Below are 19,584 nucleotides of genomic sequence, written 5' to 3' on the forward strand. Positions count from 1 at the left end.
CGCTGGGGTCAGCACCTGCCACCGGTACCTGGGTGGGTTTCACCCTTCCACCACTAATTAGGGGTTACAGAGGGCAATCGGCTCCCAAAGAGCGAGGAAAGATGAGAGGGGGAGCATTGCAGCCCCAGTGCCCCCCAGCAGCCAAATCCCACCAGAACATCAGCGGGCAAGGAAACATCCCCAGCGAGGTGGGCAAGGTCCCCTCGTGGTCCTCCCTCCTGTGGCCTTGGGATAAGGAGCTGTGACACTCCTGGGCTGAGCCCCCAGAGCAGATTGAGAAATCCCCTGATCAGCAGCTCTGCAGAGCGGCAGGAGCCGGGTCCCTGCAGAGGGGAGCTCCTCTTCCCCAAACAAACCCGGCCGGAGCCGCCTGGAGCATCCACGCTCTGCTCCAGCTCCGAGAGCTGGCACACACACACCCAAACCCCTGCCACCTATGATAACAATTAGAGGCTTATCTAATTGCAAAAATAATTGCAATTGAAGTGTTTAATTACCATACTAAGCAGGAAGAGCCGTTTCCTACTGTTCCAGTAGCACTCCCGATCCATCAAACAAGGTTTGGGGCTTGTTTGGGTGCTGGGTGTTTTTTGGAGTTTTTTTGGTTTTCTTTTTTTGATTATTAGATTGCAGCCCCAGGGGATGAAGAGATTTGCTAATTAGGGTCTTGGAGAACAGCTACCAATTCACAAACACTTGCTTTTAATTTCGATACTAACGAGGCTGGAAGGGGGAGAAATCCAAAATGCAGAACATCTGTGGCAGTGCTGGCTGCAGCAGCGCTGCTCCCACCCCCTGCTCAGGGACCATCCCAGAGACCCCGGGAATGGGCTGGGGAGGGGCTGGCTCGGTGCAAGCACAGGCAGGGTGGAGCTGATGCTCTGGGTCGCTGCTGTCACCGCAGCCACCACAAAAACTAATCCCAGCATGGATCATGTGTCCAATCCCCCCAGGGACCATCGGCTTTCTCAGTGATGGGCTAATCCTGGTCCGGAGGCAACCCTTCCATCCCCTGGGGGTGCAGCAGCAAGAATTTCTCCAGGTGACGTTCGGTTTTGTTCCCCTCTAAACTGACAACAAAAGAGAATTTAATTCTCTCTGCCAAGCAGCAATTCTGAGAGGGAAGAGAAACTGCTTAGGAAGCTCCTAACCAACATCTGCTCTCCCAGATAGGAAATATCCCCTGCTAGAGGAGGGAGTACAGGCAGGGCTGGCTGCCAAGTGCAGGGGGACATCCCCATCCCCCTGTCCCTGCAGGGGACACAGGAGCTCCACTGCCCTAAATACAGCACCCAAACTCACCCTGCTCCTCCAGCCACCCCAGGGACATCCAGCCAGTGCCTGGCTGGGCTTCTTCCACCAAACCACCTTTCCTGCCCTTGCCCCAGCTCGGGGAAGGGTCCAAAAACCTGCAAAGAGGAGACCCAGGGAGGGAGAGAAGCACAGGGGAGGCAGAGCAGCCGCAGGGCATGCAGGCGTCCTGACCCCCGGGAGCACGGCTCAGGTGTGGTGGCTGCCACAGGCCAGAGGCAAAGGAGCGTTTTATTTCTTTTAGATAAAAGAGAAACATCAGTAGAATGAGGAAATAACTGTGTTGTGGGGTTTTTTTCAGGCTGTCATGTGATTAAACACAGAGGAAACAGAAAGGTAGAGAACAGCCCCGAGCAGTGGAAAATGAGAAACTTTGTGTTAGAAATCTCAAGATTGGATTTTCTGGAATAAAATACATTTTGGGATCACTCACCCAACAGTTCTGGCTGGGGAATCACGCCTCTGGAAAGGTTATGGAACCCATTTCCTCCCCACTAATCTAAAAATCACATTTCCATGACAAAGCATCTCGAAAGCAAGGACAAGCACTCCCTACCAGCATGAAGGAGATGGCTGTGGGGATGGCATCGCCAGGTGCCCTCCTGCCTCAGCTAAACGCTTCTTGCCCAGCATTTCCCCACCACCACACGGGCTGGCAGTGCCAGAGGCACAGACAGACCCCGGCCCTGCAGGGTGGTGGCCACGAGGAGCATGGTGGTGTCACTGGGACGGTGGCCAAGGGACCAGAGAGAGAGGACAAAGCCACTAGAGGGCACAAGTATGACAGAAACACGTCCCCACATCGAGGGACCTCCACCTCCTGCGGTTCAACCGCCCCAGAGGCCCCCAAACCCCTCATCGCCCCCACCTCCAAAAGGTGCACCCCCAGCTCTCCCCCAGCTGTAACACACCTTCTCCTGGAGGCCAAACCCCACCAGGCAGAGCTGCCATGGAGACCCCTGGCCAGGCCGCGAGGCATGGGTCCTGCCAGGAGCCATCACCAAGAGATGTCCAACATCCTTCTGTCCTTCTGTCGTTTCCTTCTCCTTCCTCCCCAGAGCGTCCCCTCCCCACTCCCGCAGCCACCACCGCTTTCACCGAGGCTCTCCCACCAGACCAAACACCCTTTGCCAGGGAAAGAGCTGCCCCGTGTCCCCCAGCAAACAGGCACTGTCACCTCCCTTTCCCGTGTGCCACCCACACCTGTGCACGCTGCCTGTCCTGGGTGCAGGATGGGGGGCACGGGGCCCTGTTTCCAGAGCTGTGTTCCTGCTCCCAGCCCCACCAGCACCCCGGGACTTGTGTGTGGGAGCCGCTCTCAGCACCTGGCTGCCCAGCACTCCACCCACCCCGGGCGTAGCTGGCAGGTGCTGCTGCCCCGGGGGTGTTTGCACAGCTGTCAGGGCCTCCTGCTCTCCTTGCTCACCATCCTCACCCCACAGCAGCAGCCGAGCCCCTCCCTGCCGCAGGAGCCCGGAGCTGCTGGAGGCAGAGGCAGCAGCACCTCCGACCCCGAGCACGCAGGGACTGGCGCTGATTAAACGCAGCCCCGGTGCTGATAATTAATTTCTTAGAGGATGAATTACTTGGGAAAGCTCCAGAATGAATGTTGTTCTTCCTGCCACAAAACTGCTAGGTCTGTTGGGGCTTTTAAGAAAATCTAAAAGCAAAGGAGAAGAAGATTCCCTGATGAAGAACCATGGCTGTGCCCTGGGCAAGGGCTCCTGCTGGGTTTGGGATCTCTGCTGGGGCTGTTCTCTGGATCCACGAGGCTGCAGGCAGGACAGGAGGATGTGCTGGCACTGCCCAAGACCCTCAGGACAGGCTGTGGGCATTGGCCAGACTCCCTCCAGCAGCTCCTTGGACCCACCTCAGCCCACCCTTTGTGCTGAGGCATCCCCATCCCCATGGGACCTGCCCAGGGAAGCACGGGGATGTGTGTGGAGAGCAGGCACTGCCCTCTCCCCGGGCACTGCCTGCCATGGTGGGGCTGGACGTGGCTGTCCCCGTGTCCCCGTGGCCCTGTGCCCAGCCCCCTGCTGTGGATGCAGAGCGAGCAGCCCCTGCAGACAGCTCTGTCCTGCAGGGCTCTCCATCCCTTTTGCTTAATAGGAAGCATTTTTCTGTTTCATTTCCCTTACCCTTGGAGCTGAAACCGCCTTTCTGCAGCAAAACACACCAAGCCAAGGAAATTCTCCCTTTGCAGCTCGCAAGCTGCCCTCCCTCCTCCACCAGCAGGAATGGTGCTGGAGTCCCCCCTTGCCTGGGGTACATTGTACAGGTGCAGGGACAAGTGATCCCCTCCCCTGGCCTCCCACTGGCACCTTGGAGACAGCAGGGACAGAGATACTGAGGGGGCTGCAGGATTCTGTTCCCTCCATGTACAGACCTTACAAATATTCCCAAACACGGCAGAAGGCAGAGCCTGCCCTCGGCTCATCTCCTCTGGCCCTCCCCGAGGGCACTTCACTCGCTTGGCCTGCTTCAGCGCTGAGCTAAGTCCACCATTCGTTATTGGGTAATTAAGCTGTTAATTAAGAGGCTGATTTCCCCTCAGAGCCCTGCCAGCAGCTCTTGGTCCCTCGGTCAGGTGCCTCCAGCAGGGCACAGCCTGCAGGGCCGGGGGAGAGCTGCTGTCCCAGGGATGGCTCCGGGGTGATTTTCCTTCCTCCCCCAGGATCTGTTCCTGCCAGCCTGGCCCTGGGGCACCGTGACCCAGCCTGAAGGCGTGAGCCTGCTCCAAAAATGTGCCTGCAGCACAAGCGAGCCTGACACGTCTGGGCTCAGAGCGACACCGGGGAGTCAGGGGCAAGCAGGGGTGAGACACTGCCACCGTGAGTGATGCTTAAACCTAAAGCTCCAAGACTAGAGAACCTCCCAGCTTGTAAGCCTTAAGAAAAAAAAATATATATATATATATATACAATATTTGAGATATTCCTGCCTAAAGAAAAAATCTCTCAGCGACCTTTGCTGCCAGCATGTCCCCCCTGTGTGCTCCTCCCTCCTTTGGGACCGAGCTGGGTGAGGAGGCAGCAGTGCCATGCCCCAGCCCCGAGCTGGCTGGACCGTAGGGGATACAATGGAGACCCTGCCCCAGGCTCCCCACCAGCCCCCAAACCTCAGAGAGCCGCAGCAAAGCAGCCGTGATGAGCCGCTGTCCTCGGCGAGACGGCAGGAGCTGCCCTGCAGCGCTCCGGCTCCGTGTGTGCATCACTTGTCAGCTCCCCTTAGCCGTGAAAGGAGAGTTATCCTCCCCCGGGGCACGGCCGTGCCGTCCCAGCAGCGCTGGGCACGGGGGCTGGCGCTGGGCGTCCCCAGCCCTGCCCGGGTGTCTGGGTGGGAGGAGAGACGCGAGTTTGGCTAATCCAACTGGAAACTAATTGTGCTTCATTGAGGTTTTATCTCTGCAACTGGCAGCGTGCTCCTGCAGGAGATTTAGTGTGAAGTTGTCTGGTCTCTGCCAAGGAGGCTCTTTTTTTTTTTTTTTTTTTTTTATAGAAAGCACATTATGCATCAAAGTTGAAATTCAAATCCCTTTTCCTTCCTTCCCAGAGTATATTTATGACGTTCCAGATATTCCTCGGTGCATCAGGGTTTGTGGGAAGCCCCCAGTCACTGCAGGAGCCCGGGACCAGCTCAGAGAGCTGCCTGAACTTCTTCTGCTTTGTGGTTTTTCCCTTTGCTTTAAGTTGCTGCTGCGTGAGTGGGGGGCTGTGGGCAGGCAGGGATGAAGCTGATGCACACGAATGGCTCCAGGTGAACTCCCCCCAGCCCTCCCAAGGCTTCCCAAGCCCGGGTTGCCCCTCTCCTGCTGTAATTCCCACACTGCCATGCCCCCCCGTGTGCAGTCTGCTGCCTGCAGTCTCATCCTGGATGGGGCTGGCAGCAAACTGAGTGTTTTTCCCTGAAGATGCTGCACTCCTCCCTTGGTTTAGCAGGTTGTGAGTACAGCCATGCCAGGAGGTGAATCAGCCCAGCCTGGAGCCTGCACCCAGAAGGGGAGGAAAGAGGGGGGCACAAGGAGTCATGTGAGGGCAGAGGGGGACACACAGGACTGCAGCCCTCTCACCCAAACCCTCTGGGGTGAAAACCCACCTGGTTTGCTGAAGCAGGCTGGGAGGGTGGATGGGTGGGGGCCTCCTTCTCCTCTCGAGGCATCAGGACAGGCCCAGCATCTGCAGTCGCTGGAAAATCACGCTCCATTTCCAGGAAGGAAAGCAAAGTGTAAATCTCCCTCTCAGACGCACATTTGTTCCTCTGCAGCAAGAAAAGTGGTGAAAGCTTTAATTTCCGAGCTGGGAGGGAGAGACAAATACATCAGCAGCACCCCGGGTGCAGAGGGAAAAAACATCAATTCTGGGATTACACCAGCGGCCACCGAGATTTCTCCCTCCCTGGCTGTGATCCAGAAACACCACAGGTTTCTCTGCCGACCCTGCAGCTCCCACCTGTCACCGTGTTTGGGGGAAATGTGGAGAGCTCCGTGGCCATCGGGGTGGTTATTGCACCAGGGTTTGCCCACAAGTGCCAGGCTGGGGGAGGCAGGGATTCCCCTGCTGCATTTCGCATTCAGAGCAGGCTGGCCGTAGTGCTCGGCTCTCCCCAGAGATTCCCTTCATAAGAGGGAGCAAATTCCACTTATCTATCCAGGGGAAATTTGCATTTTAAATATCCCAACTCCAAATGTCACCCAGTTTGATCCCCTAAGCTGAACAAATGCAGGGGAGCAGGGAGGGGGCTCACCAGTGTGAACAGCCAGGAAGAAAAGGAAGAAAAAAAACAGGGTTAAAAGCATGTACAGATGTTTAATCTGTGCTGAGGTTGAGGATGGGAGCAAACATGGCAGAGACCTTCCCCCTCTTCCAGCCTCCATCGGGCAGGACACGGGGGACGGGTATCCGAGGCTCCAACCATTAAGGATTAGGGATTTCGTGTTTGAGATTTTGTTTACACAATAAGACTTAAGACTGCATGGAGTGTAGGTGGATTCTCCCCAGTGCCTGCAGAGGGATTAGTGCCTATAAAGCAGCCAGAACGAGCTAAAAATTGGCGAGATCAAAGTGCAGGAAGAGGAATCACGTTCTCGGGGATGGGAGGAGAGGGGAGGACGAGGGCAATGGTCAAGCCTGAGACAATTGCGGCTGCTGGCCCTGGAGAGCTGGGGAAAGGCACAGAGCATCCTGCAGCTGCAGGGATGCCAGGAGGCATCTCAGGGAGCAGCTGGACCCCAGGTAGGGATGGGAGGAGAGGGGAGGAAGAGGGCAATGGTCGAGCCTGAGACAATTGCGGTTGCTGGCCCTGGAGAGCTGGGGAAAGGCATGGAGCATCCTCCCCCTGCAGCTGCAGGGATGCCAGGAGGCATCTCAGGGAGCAGCTGGACCCCAGGTGTTTTCCATCCTCCCCTGACCAGCTCCAGTCTGCAGCAGAGGGATGACCCCAGCCCTTCCTGAGCCCTCTGCTGCCACAGGGCCATCCCTGGGGAGCTCAGCAGAAGAGGGGTGTCCAGCCTGAACCCCTCTGCAGTGCTGGGGCATGGGGGAAGCTCAGCTGCAGGGAGGGGAGCCTGATCCTGCTGCTCCTGCCAGCCCCCCATGAGCAAGGTGACACTGCCACGAGTCAGCCCATGCCACATGAGCAGGGAACACACCCACCAGGGCTGGGGGGCTCTGCCAAAGCCCTGGACCTGCAGTGCCCAGCCTGCTCTCCCTGCCTGGCTGAGCAAATGAGCCTTCTCCTCTTCACCTGATTAAAGCCATGAGCTGATTCGATTAAAACAGGGCACCAGCCCTCGTCCCCAGAAGGCAAATGGGATGAATGTTTAAGGCATGAAGTTTTCTGGCCCCCAGCAACTCATTACCAGTTCAACCCCCAGTGCACAGGGCACTGCCTCCTACCAGCTCCCTGCCTGCTGTGCACCTGGGGGCAGATAAACTCACCTAGGGCAGGAGTAGTGCCAGCCCTGCACTACCTTTGGCCCCAGGGACTCAAGCCCAGTGGGGCCACGCACATGGAAAAGCAGCCCAGGCACAGCAGGCTTGGAGACACCTCCAGTGCTGGCACTTGGGGATGCCTCTGGCTGCAGCAGCCCGTGGCTGTGCAGCTCACAGGCCTACAGGCAGCCCTTTCCTCCTTGGCATCTGCAGGGACTGCTCCCTCACTCTGGTTTTTGGGAGGCACAGGGTGCCTGTGCTCCCCTGCACAGCCGCCCTGCATCCCCAGCCTCTCCCCTCTCAGGCACAGGACTCAAGTTTTATCCTCACCCCTGCCTCCCAACCTGCGGGCAGGCAGGCACTCCTTTGCCAGAAATGAGTCTGAAACGGTTCAGAGAACTAATTCCCTCCCTCCTTAATGCATGGAAGCTTCTTACACTAAATCTATACAGACACAATTAGCATTATTCATATTCCATATGCTCCGCTCCCTTGTGATGAATATTAATCTCCTTCCCGCTCCCAGGCATTAGAGATAACAGCACTGCTGCAGTGGCACAGAGGGTCTGAGCGAGTGATGCTGCAGGTGCAGACAGTCTCATCCCCATGTCGGCAAGGACAGATTTTGTGTCCTCTTGGGGCTGGTTTTACAGCTGGGCTGGAGAGGGCTGTCCTTGCTGCTCCCACTCCGGCTGAGCTGGTCTCTACTGGGGCTGCTTCAGTCCCCCCAGGGCACGTGGTTGTGTTGGGCACCACGAAGCCCCAAACCTTCCTGCACTTCCCAGCTCTCCACAGGTTTTGGAGGTGGAGTAGGACTCAGTCAGACTGTCCTGCTTCTGCCAGCTCACATTTCGCAGCATTTCTTAGGCTGAGAAGAGGTCACAGCACTGCAGGAGCTAAAGTGACGCCTCTTGGTGCTGCCCAGGGCAGGAGCAGCTTTGCCGGCATCCCAGAGCATCCCTGATGTATCTCCTGAAGTCAGCACAGCTGGGAACTGCAGCAGCTGGGCCACTGTCCCTGCTCTGCTCCCACAGCATCCCACCCCACACGGGCACAGCATCTCATCCCACACGGGCACAGCATCCCACCCCACACGGGCACAGCAGCACCCGCTGGTGCTGCGAGAGGAGCGCAGGGGGCGGCGGAGGGAGGGATGCAGCCAGTGCAGCTCCTGCACTGCCGCTACCACGGGGGACACGGCGGCATCCACAGGTCAAGGAGGGACCATCCCGCCCGCAGGCGGGGCTGCACGGACCCTACACAACCCTGTGTCCGTCTGTCCGTCCGTGCTTGCCCTGCAGAGGTGGCTGCAGGCCAGGCCGGGGGTGCTGTGAGTGGGGGCCTGGGGGCTGCGGATTGGAACGCGTCCCTGTGGTGGGGGTGGAGAGGATACAGGCCAGGAGGCTCCGCGTCTCTGTACATCCATTTGCATGCCTAATCCGCTGCCGGGGAGTGGAGCGTCAGGTCCCCCATCTGCTCCGCAGCTCACATCATTAGCTGGCTGGTTTCCGAGCCGGCACCGAGCAGAGGTGGGAGTGGAGCAGAGAGGGGAGAAGGGAGGCTGCTCCCATCCCCACGCACCATCGCAGGCTGGGGAGCCTGGGAGGATCCTGCCCCTTGCCGGAGCTGGTGGGCAGCACACGGGGGGCAGAGAGGGGCGTGGGTGGAGGAGGGGGTCGATTCCTGTGGGTTCCTGGGATGCTGCTGTGCTCCAGGCTTCCCCCTGGGCAGCGTGAGAGGCACAGGGCATCTCCTCACCCATCACGGGTGCTGCCCACACTTTAACTTTGCCCCGGGGCAGCAAAAGTCCCCATAGGTGGTTCCTTGCTGCAGGCAAGCCAGGAAGCACCCACAGCCAGCAGCCCACTCACGGAGCTCAGCTCCTCCTCAGGGATCCAGCCCCACCAACCATCCCCACCGCCACTAACGCGGCGTGATGGCCCTGGGACACAGCCCCTTTAAATCCCCACACTCACAGCCTGGGCTGGGACACTCTAAAGGGAAAAATAAGGCAAAGAAATTATTTTCTTCTCGCCAGCAAGCCTGGATCGCTGCCCGTTCCTCGGCTGCGCGCTGCCAGCCCGCCCACGCTCCGCACAGCCAGCACTGCAGAGGCCAGCGTGGGCTGGGGGATGCCAGGGGGGTCGGGGGGCAGCGAGGGACCCCCGTGCTGGACACCTCTGCTCACTGGGATGCCACGGGGGAGATGTGCCAGCCGGCCCCTCGCTCCCTGGGGTGCACAGAACATCCTTCTGCTCCATTGCCTGCCCCGTTCTCTGGGGCCGTTCCCATCTCATTCCCATCCAAAATCCCTGCTGAACTCCCGAGGCTGGGGCCACAAGGACCTGCTCCAGCCAGCAGTGCTGAGTAAATGGGGGTTTCTCAGCAAGCAGCAATGAAAAGGGGGTCAGAGAGATGAGGAGGATGGGGGACAAGGGGAGCAGGGAGAAAAGAACCCCACATTTCCCCAGGGTTACTCTCCCCCTCTGCTTTCACGCCTGGCTGGGTTCCTTCATTACTTACCCAAGCTGTAAATTGTCTAATTTGGAGCACACCATTTATCCCTGATGTGCACTTGAGCAGCCAGATTTTGTTTTCAGGTGTGTAATTAATTTTTTTTAACGTGATTTCTCTCCTAGGAAACTGCAAACAAACAGTTCTGGCTTTCACGGCTGGGCAGCTCGGGTGAGCGTCAGGGCAGGGATTAGGCAGACAAGGACCCGAGGCCGGATCTCAGAGGATGTGAGGAGCTGGGGTTTTGCAGAAACCTCTTGCTCCTACTTTCCAAATCCTTCATCCTTCAGTGCAGCCCTCTGCCTCCTCCAGCATCTCCACGCTCCCCATGGGCACTGGAGAAGGCTTGAAAGGGGAAGCAAGAGCCACCTTCCCTGTTCCCAACTCAATCTGCTGGGAATTACCATTTTTATTAAGACCTAACATGTCCTTGGCTGCTGGGAATGTGATTTGCTCCTGGAATGAGATTACAGCAGCTCCTGAGGATCCCATATCAGCATGCACCTCACTGTGATGATGCTCCCATCCCCAGACAGAGGTGTCTCCATCAGTGGATGCTCAGAGACATCTCCACCACCAGGAGAGCTCGTGCTCAGGCACAGTACAGGGGGGATCCATGGGGATCCACTATCCTGAACTCTTTGCCTTTTTTCACATCATCCCAGGGATGTTTCCTGTCTGGGAATGACGCCGGCTGTTTTTGCATCACCCCTCACCTCTCACAGGGCAGGCACAAGGGAGGATGGAGGAGAAGCAATGCCGAGGGGCTAATGTCTGCTCCTGCTGTCCCAGTGTCCCACTGAGTGTGGGCTGGGGTCACAGGGGGTCCCAAGTGCTGCTCTGCATCCCGAGCCAGAGCGATGCTCCTCAGAGCAGCACGGAGAATCACCTGCTGTGAATGCGAGAGAGAAACCTCTTCAAGGCTCCTGCTGCCAGGGAAGTTGTTAGATGAGTTTTGCCGGCGGTTTTCCAGATGAAAGGAGGTGAAAATCACCTCCATTAGTTGGCAGAGGCAGGTGGGAGGATCTGCGGAGAGAAGCACTTTCAGGGCTGACTGGGCAGACCCCAACCCTCTGCCCTGAAAGCCCCCGGGCACAGGGTAGCAGTTTTGGGGTACAGGAGATGCTCTTGTGCCACCCCAACAAGGGAATTTGGGATGGTGTTGGCGCTGTGGGAGTTTTGGGGGCGCTGGGGGGGAGCAGCTGGGGACACCCCTGGGACAGCTCCCGTGCACTCCTCTGCTTCCTGCCCCACCAGCATAGGTCCCACCAGTGGCAGCTGCCTGCAAAATAAATCCACAGCCCCCCCAGAATGATCCTCCAGGAGTGGATCTTGGCCACCACAAAACAGGCTGTGACCCCTTGAGGGGGGATTCCACCAGCCAGACCCCCAGAACCATGGGCCAGGCTTCTTGAGATGTGGAGGTTTTCCTATGAGTTTGATTATCTGTTGTGACTTTTGGGAAGGGACAGTGCAGTCTCCAGGGGCCAGAGGAGGGGGCTGACTGCCCTGCTCCCCCATCCTGCTCCCCTTTGTTCTTTGAAACTGCTTTCCAAGGAGCTGCTTAGCATTCGGAGCAGGCACCCACACCGTTTCAGGGCAAAAACTCTGGTTTGCCTTCAAAAACACATCAATCTTCTGCAGTCTGCCATGAAGGGCAGCTCCTGCCCTCCAAAACAGGACAGAGGGCACATGCAGGCTGGCTTGGCTTTCCCAAGTGTGTACGGTGTAAAATGTGCATGCTCCATCCTACAGCCCCTCACCCATCACCACCCAGCTCTGTGTTCAAAGGAAAAGGCATCAAAACCCCAATCTCTTCAATTTCCTTTTGGTCTTTTTCTTTTCCCTTCTCCACTGAAGGAGTTCAGCTCCCAGATACTGCGTGCACAGACACAGAGAAGAAAATTTCCAGGAATTGCTGCTCTCTCTGGGAAATTCATTCACAGGGATCCAGGCAGCTGAGTTGATGCCAGGCACTTCCTGCCCAACGTTTGGGACTGTGGGCAGGTACAAGTTGTACCCCAGCATTCACCAAACCTTTTCCCACCAAGGTTTGGTGCCACCTGAGGGGTATAAGCTCATCTTCCTAAGGACAATGGCTGATTTATCTGCATTCCCTTTCCCGACAGAGGCCTGGCTGTGGGCTCACCAGGCGGAGGAGGCAACACTGAAATAGCTTCTTTTCTTATACTTCACGTGGGGATTATTATTATGCCTCTCATGAGTCCCCCCTCTGCTGCCAGCACAGGAAAAATCCCCGCGGTGCCACCATCAGCAGCCCTGCCACCAGGCAGAATGGGACCGTGTCCCCTGGCACTGCAGCCTGGCCTCTGGCACCATGGGCTTCCCTCTTCCACCCACACACGGTGGGAACATCCTCCCAGCACCTGCAGAGCTGTGGAGCTGAGCAGCTCCTCCTGCACTGCACCTGCGCAGCCACCGCCGGCTGCCGTGAGGGTGAAACGTGTCCCTGCAATTCCCAGCACGCCACAAGCCCTCGGACCTTTGCTCCAAAATGTTTGTTTATCACTAATCACAGCTATCCCAGGGACCAGTGTCCGCTGTCCCTGCAGCCTTGGCAGCCAGCAGCTCGCCTGGTGGCAAAGCCCCGGGCTGTGACAGCTCCGCAGCTCTTGGGGACCCTCACCCTAAGAGTGCAAAGGAGGAGCGGGTCCAGCTGCAGCCCACCCATGGCCATCCCCTCCTGGCAGCGCTGGGGAAGTGGCAGGGCTGGTGGCTCCCATTAGGCTGGGGAGAAAAACGAGTATTGATCATCCCTGCAGGTCCGGCATGAGGCACGCACGGCCCACGGCCGCGGTCGATAGAGCCGGGGAGGCTTTGCTCTCTCTGAGGTTTCTGTGTCCGTCTGGGGCTCCAGGAGGAAGCCTGTGCTGTGCCAGCGTCCTGCACGGCCCCTGCACAGCTCCATCCTCCACAGTGCACCCTCTGTCAAGCTCTCCAAGCTGATATTTCCACCCGAGGGAAGCTCAAGGGTAGGGATGCTCACACGGGCATGGCAGGGGGGAGAAGGCAAAGCAGCCATCCCACAGCTGCAGCCTCTCCACCCCTCAGTTTCCACACTGGTGGCATGGAGACAGCCCCAAGGATTCTCTGCCTGGCAGGGTTTCCTCTCCTGGAGCCCTGTGGGCTCCCATCTCGGCAGGGATGCTCTGGGCACACAGGCTCCCGACAGAGCCACCTTCCTGTCCTGCTCCACATCCCCAGAGCTGGCTGTCCTGGTGCTCCATGGGGCGCCCAGCCTCGGTGCAAAAGAAGGAACGCTGAAAATTAGGGATTTCCGTCCCTCCGGAGGAGGATGTCGGCGGAGGATGAAGGCAGAACTACACTTCCCAGAGTGCTGCTGGCACTGCCGGGGGAAAGGCTGAGGCACCCAGACACCAGCTCCTCCCTGCTCCTATGTTATTCTCCTTCTTGTTTATTTGTGGGTTTTCTGCACTTAACTGTCTGCCTCATCCACTTAATTGGGGGATTATTGCCACTACCTGCCCGCCCGCCAGAGCCCAGCTCATTACTGGGGTTTATTTATTAGCAGCGAGGCAGCAGAAACGCACCCTGCAGCTCCCTGCTCTGCTCCTCGGGCGCAGGCAGCTGGAGGCGATGGAGGGAAGCGAGCAGGAGCCAGGATGAGCCAGTGGCAGCGGCCAGCTTGGCCAGGAGCAGGTCAAAGCCATCCTCTGCCATGCACGGAGGATGGCAGCAGCCTCCTGCGGCGCCTGGCACCTGCCTGGCACACCCCAGGAGGACCAAAAGCCTGGCTGCTCTTTAGAAGGTTCCCTGAGCTCAGGAAAGGGCAGTGGCACAGCGCTGTGCTTCCCCTCGCAGCAAGGGACCCCTGTCCTCGGCACGGTGGCAGCCGGGTGACAGCCGTGTGACAGCCGTGTGGCACGGAGGCGAGGAGAGCGCTGAGCCCAGGAGGAGCCAGCAGCCCCACGGCTCCTCTCCAAACCGCTGCTCCCATTTCCAGGAGGGAGAATCTGGGGGAAATGTGGGACAGCAGGAGAGAGAGCTGCATATTGAGCGCTTTGATAAATAAAACATGCGGAGAAGGCAATCAGAGCTGCCCACTTGGCTGCAGCAGCTCTGTCTGCGGCGGCTGCACGGGGGGAATTCACAAGCGCTGCCACCCCGGCCGCCGGGCCGCCAGCCCCGGCGCTGCTCCTCTGCTCGCATCCAAGTTTTGCAGCCTCAGCACCGGGGGGGATTGATTTATTCATCAGGCTCTCCATCCCGCAGCAGCCCTGCAAGAAGGAGTGGTGCAGTGAGCTGCTGCGGGATGTGACGAGCAGCACGGCGGGAGCAGGGAGGGACAACCGGAGGTGGCTCCCGGGTGACCGGCACCTGACCCTGCCGTGATGCCTGGTGGAGGAGGAGGGATTCCCCAGGGTGGGAAATGTGAGCAGCAAACTCCCCCGGGCATTAAGACACAGCTGTCTTGCACCCCCTTTTCAGGAGGGAGAGACAGGACCCCCCTGTTCAGAGAGCCAGCAGAGATCCCCGTGGCCAAACAGATTGCAAAGACAAGTTGCAATGCAAGGAGCCCACCCCAGAAAGCACCAAGCCCAGAGCATCTCCAGGGCTTGGTGGGAGAAGTTCTGAGCATCCACAAACCCAAAACAAAAGCTAGGGGAGAAAGGGCCTCAGCTGCTGCCAGGAACACAAGGGAGCAGCCTGTGGACAGGGACTGGGCAGGGGAAGGATGAGCTCCAGCCCCTTAGGCCAGTGGGGTCTTGCAGTCCTCTTGACCACGCTCTGCACCAATCCCTGAACCAGAGTTTTGGCTTCTTGAAGCCTCTGTGGACAAGTTCTTGCTTTTCTCACACTCCTTCCTTCTGCTGTTCCCTACCTCATGCAGCAGCACATGGCCAGCCTGGCCATGTCCCCATCCCTGGGCTCTGCAGCTCCCAGAGCATCCCCTGCTCCAGCTCTCCACCTCCTCTGCTCCCTCTTGGCCCTTCTCCAGCTCCTCTGCTCCCTCCTGGTCTTTCTCCAGCTCCTCTGCTTCCTCCTGGCCTTTCTGTGAGCCCTGCAGGTTCCAGAGGGCTCATGGCCCTTCATTACCCCCATCCTGGGGGCACCCTGTGAGGGAACCTTTGTGCAGGAGGGATTTGTGATCTGGGGAACACTGCTGGCACCCGAGACACCCAGAGGTGCCCTGTCCAGAGACCCCTCCTCTGGAGGGGTTGGCAGTGCCATGGGAGAGGAATCACCAGCTCAGGGGGGCAGAGAAGCACCGGGTCCCGTGGGGAGGGAGCAAATATTAGAAGGAATTGCTGGATGGGGAGAAACTGGCAGGTTCAGGGGGTCCAGAGGGATGGCTGGGGAGTGAGGGGAATTTCTGGGTACTGGAGAAACGGGTGGCCAAGAAATGGGGTACTGGAAGACATGGCCACGCTCTGGGGAGGTTGTCATGGCATGGAGGTGCAACTGTGGCACCGGGAGGGACGCTTCGTACCGGGGGTGAAGCGGGGCGAGGGGGGCACAGCCGGGTGCAGGGGGCGGATGGTTGAATAGCTAAGGGGGGGCAACTCGGTACCGGAGCAGCCATCACCGGGTACCGGAGCGAACCCGGCCGGCAGCGGGGCGGAAGGCCGGGCCGGGGGCTGCCGCCCGGGGCGCGGGGCGGTCCGGAGGCGGGCACGGAGGCGGCCCCGCCCGGGAGGCCGTGCGGCGGAGGGGGAGCCAGCACCGGGCCCCCCCTGTACCGCTACGGCTCCCGCCTCCCTTCCGGCGGCGGCTCCTTCTCCGCGCCGGGGGCGGACGGGGCGCACCGGAGCCGCGCCGAGGTGCCGCAGAGCCCGGGGGGTCCGGGCACGGGCGCGGGGATCGGCCCGCCGAGCCTCCCGGGGCCGCCGGCTTATATAACGGGGCGGCGGCCGCGGAGCGGCGGGATGCGGCATGCGGGGTGCGGGATGCGGGGTGCGGGCAGGGATGCAGGTGCTGCGGGGTGCGGGGAGCCATGCAGGTGATGCGGGGTGCGAGATGCGGAGCTGAGCGGCGCGCCCCCGGGCTGCCCACCCGCAGGTCTGGGAGGGGGACACGCCGCTGTGCAGGGGATGGCAGGAGAAGGGCTGTCACCCCCGGGCCGGGCTTTGGGTACCCCTCCGTGCCTGGCCGTGCCCGGCGGGGGGGCTCCGCGGAGCGGGGCTGCGGGCAGGGAGAGGATGCGAGCTGATCCCGCCATCACCCCCTGCCCGCAGCCCGGAGGCTCCGTGCACCTTTCTGCCGGGGGATCTCCGGTGCCTGCCGGGCTCTCCCCGTGCCTCCCCATCAGGGCTTCCTCCTCCACCCTGCTCTCCACGGCTGAGTCCAGCCACTCGCGGAGCATTCCAGCTTCACCAGTCCCCTGAGATTCAGCCCCTGTCCCCTCTGCACTGTCCCTACAAGGCACCTCCGAAGCCCCACAGTCCAGCCCTCTCCCTGCCGTGTCCCCAGCAGCACACGGGCAGGTGGCTGCTGTGATCCAGGCCTTGGCAGCACGCGGTGGCAGTGCCACCCGCATGGCACGAGCGTGACCGGGCAGCCGCTGCCCGAGGCTGGCAGCATAGTGAGTCAGAGCAGAGAGGCAGGGCTGGCACCGTGGCTCAGATCAGGGCTCAGGGCTTCTCCCTGCAACCAGCCAGGCTCCAGCAGCTGGTGGCCAGGGCTGGTGAAGGAACCGGAGTGATTTGAGTCAGGCTGAGGTGCTGGGTTTGGCAAATCGAGGGCGAGGAAGGATGGGCTGGACACTCAGAGAAGTGTCCTCCCTGCCAAACCTGCAGGACCCCAAGGGCTGCCAGGACAGGCTCCAGTATGGAAACAAAGGAGCTCAGTCCCCATCCAGTAGCACTGCTCGCAGTGTCTGACCCTCACCCTCCTGGGGAAACTGGAGATGGCTCAGCTGAGACAAACTGGCACAGAAAATGTCTCAAAGTCTCACTTGGCTGTGGGCCGTGTTTGTTTCTTCGATTGCCTTGCTTGATGACATTAGTATTGAAATGACCTGGAGCAGACAGAGCTCGGAACACCTCACAGCACTGCAGGATGATTGTGGTTCACACCTTGGCTCTTCCCTGGGTTTCTGCAGGGGCTGCTGCCAGGCAAAGCCCACCAGGCCCATATCAGGAGCCAAGGAGGCTTCCCAAGCCCACCAGGCCCATATCAGGAGCTGTGTTGGGTTGCCTAGCCTGGTTTATGCTCTGGAGATGAGAAGTCCCAGCAGAGGTCCAGCCATGTGGAAAACCCCTCTGGGGAAGAGGCGGTGATCACTGGCAGCGTGGCACATCTCCATTCCTACCCCTGGGCACCATGTGCCCCTGTGGCCTGGAGCTCTGGAGGTCTGGAATGGCAGGAGAGCGTGGTCACTGCAGCCCAGGCTGCATGGCACCGAGCCCGAGCCCTTGGGCATCACACACTTCCCCAGCAGCCAGGGCTGGACCCAGAGGATCTTCCCCATGGCCAGAGGATCTGTGCTCTCGCCCACAGCCTCTGTGCTCCTGGCCAGGCCTTCCCATTTGTTCTTATGCCAGCATCATCCTGGAGTTTAAATGATCCTTCTCCCTCCCCGGTGTTTATTCTGCGGGTGTATTTATAGAGAGCAATCAGGCCTGCTCAGCCAGGGTAAACAAGCTGTGCTCCTGCGGGCTGCTCTCGCCTCAGCGCTCTGCTCGCTCGTCCCAGGAGCTTCCCCCTCTGCCTCTCCTGGTCCCACGGAGCCTTCCTGGCTGCAGAGACCCAGACCATCTGCCCTGGGCTCTCCAGGTGGTGCCTTGCAGGAGCCACTGTCACCTTTGCTGTGTTGCTCTGCACCACCCTGCTCCTCCTGCACACAGCCAGACCAGCAGGTCCGTCCCTCCCTAAGTGGTGTCACCAGCCCCTCTGTGACACTCACCAGAGGCTCAGGAGCACTGCTCATCTCAGTCAAATCCCACAGCCCCACAATGGTGTGACCCAGACCTGCCCCAGTGTGAGGTGAGAGGAATTGTGCAAGAGGAATTGAGATGTTTGAGGCTGAGGATCTCTGCTTTTTGAGGGCAAGGCAGGTCACCTCAGCTGGGGAATGCCTCTGGGGGCTTCCCAGGGTGGCATGGCACCCTGAGTCCTCTGCACCCCTGTGTGAGAGCCAGGACAGCACGGCTCAGGTGCAGACCTCAGCTGGGGAATGCCTCTGGGGGCTGTCCAGGGTGGCATGGCACCCTGAGTCCTCTGCACCCCTGTGTGAGAGCCAGGACAGCACGCTGCCAGCACAGGCTTTCCCCAAACATTGTGGCTGAACCCTCCTGCTCACCTGCTGCCCAGACAGGAAACTGGTGCCAGACCCAGGCAGGAGCATCTCCCTTAGGCAGGGGAAGTGCTTTGAGATGTGCCCTGAGTTTCTCAGCCCATGCTCCACTGCTCACCCTCCTCCTCCCCAGCGTCCCCTCCCCTCAGACACCTGCACAAGCTCAGCTATTCAAGCAGGTGCTGAGAGCTGGATGTTCCAAAGCAGAAGAGCTGTGCACTCACTAATGTCTCATCTTGAGCATTAAATTTTCCCTGGATACTGAGTCTTGTGTCCAGACTGGATCACAACATCCCTGCCAGTGCCTGGGGCTGTCCCTGGAGCTGGGGGTGTTGTGGCACCATCACCCTGCTCTGCTGGTCCCTGTCCTCTGCTTTGGCTGTGGTTGGTGTCTGGCTGCCTGGACAGACAGACAGACTGAGCTAGTGCAGCTGCCCAGGTGAGAGGCATCTTCATGGTGCTGCCAGGCTCTGCCTATTGCAAAGGAGATTAAAAACCTCTTTGGTCTGGCTGAAATAAAAAATACCCTGCAGGAATGGGAGCAGCACCCTCAGGACTCTCTGCATTCTCTCAGGTGCCTGGGCAGGGTGTTCCTGCTCTTCCCACCCTCTGGGGTTTCACAAATAAATATCTGCTGATCTGCACCCCGGGCCATGGCCAGCAGAGCCACACTGATCCTGTCCCAGCCCAGCTGTCTCCTTGGCACGGCGCTGTCTGGAAACCAGACGCCCCCAGGAGCACATCCCTGCAGCTCTGCAGCCCGTCTCTCCCTGCTCCAGAGCCTTCCCACCTCCCAAAGGAGGCAGTGGTTGTCCCCAGCAAAGGTCACCTTCATGCTGCTGCTGAGCCCTTTGCAGGCTGAGCTCTCAGCTCTGCATTCCCAGGGCACCTCTCACCGTCCTGGGGTCTCCTTGAGGTCCCACTGGGGAGCCTTTGCCTCTTTCCACATCTGCCTCCCCAAATCCTGTTCCAGGGGCTGTCAGTGTCTCGTGCTCCCAGGGTTGGAATGAGGCATCCCTGCTCTGTGAAGCTTTTCAAAATGCAGGCTCCATCCATGGCAGCCCTGCTCCTCCACAGTGTTGGTGTTTGCCCGTGTTTCCCCTGGCTCCCCTGAGTCACATATTTATCTCCAATTTGCCAAAGCCTCCCTCCTTCCCCACGGTGGAGGAAAAGCCTTTGCTTGAAGTCAGGATGAATTTGTAACTTCCCTGGGAACCTGCTCCTCGAGGTGCAGAGGAGAAATGACACTCATGACACATGTCACAGTGACGTGAGCCACACCACAGGGACAGCCCACCCCAGGAACTGCCAGCCTGGCACCCAGAACCCTGGACCCAGGTCCCTGCACAGTCCCTGCCCAGGCCAGCATCCCCCTGCATCTCCCCAAGCATCACAGGGGGGTCTCAAGGACATTTGAGGCAGGGATGAGATCCCCAGGCAGAAGTTTCCTGAGGTCCAGCAGGAGGGGGGAGCCCAAAGCAGCACCAGGCTTCCTCCAGTTGCTGAGTCTGAGCAAGGACTTCTGTCTGGTGGCTTGTTTTAACTTGC

This window comes from Passer montanus, unplaced genomic scaffold, assembly GCF_014805655.1.
Source record: "Passer montanus isolate IOZ18808 unplaced genomic scaffold, ASM1480565v1 scaffold15, whole genome shotgun sequence".
Classification (NCBI taxonomy): Eukaryota; Metazoa; Chordata; class Aves; order Passeriformes; family Passeridae; genus Passer; species Passer montanus.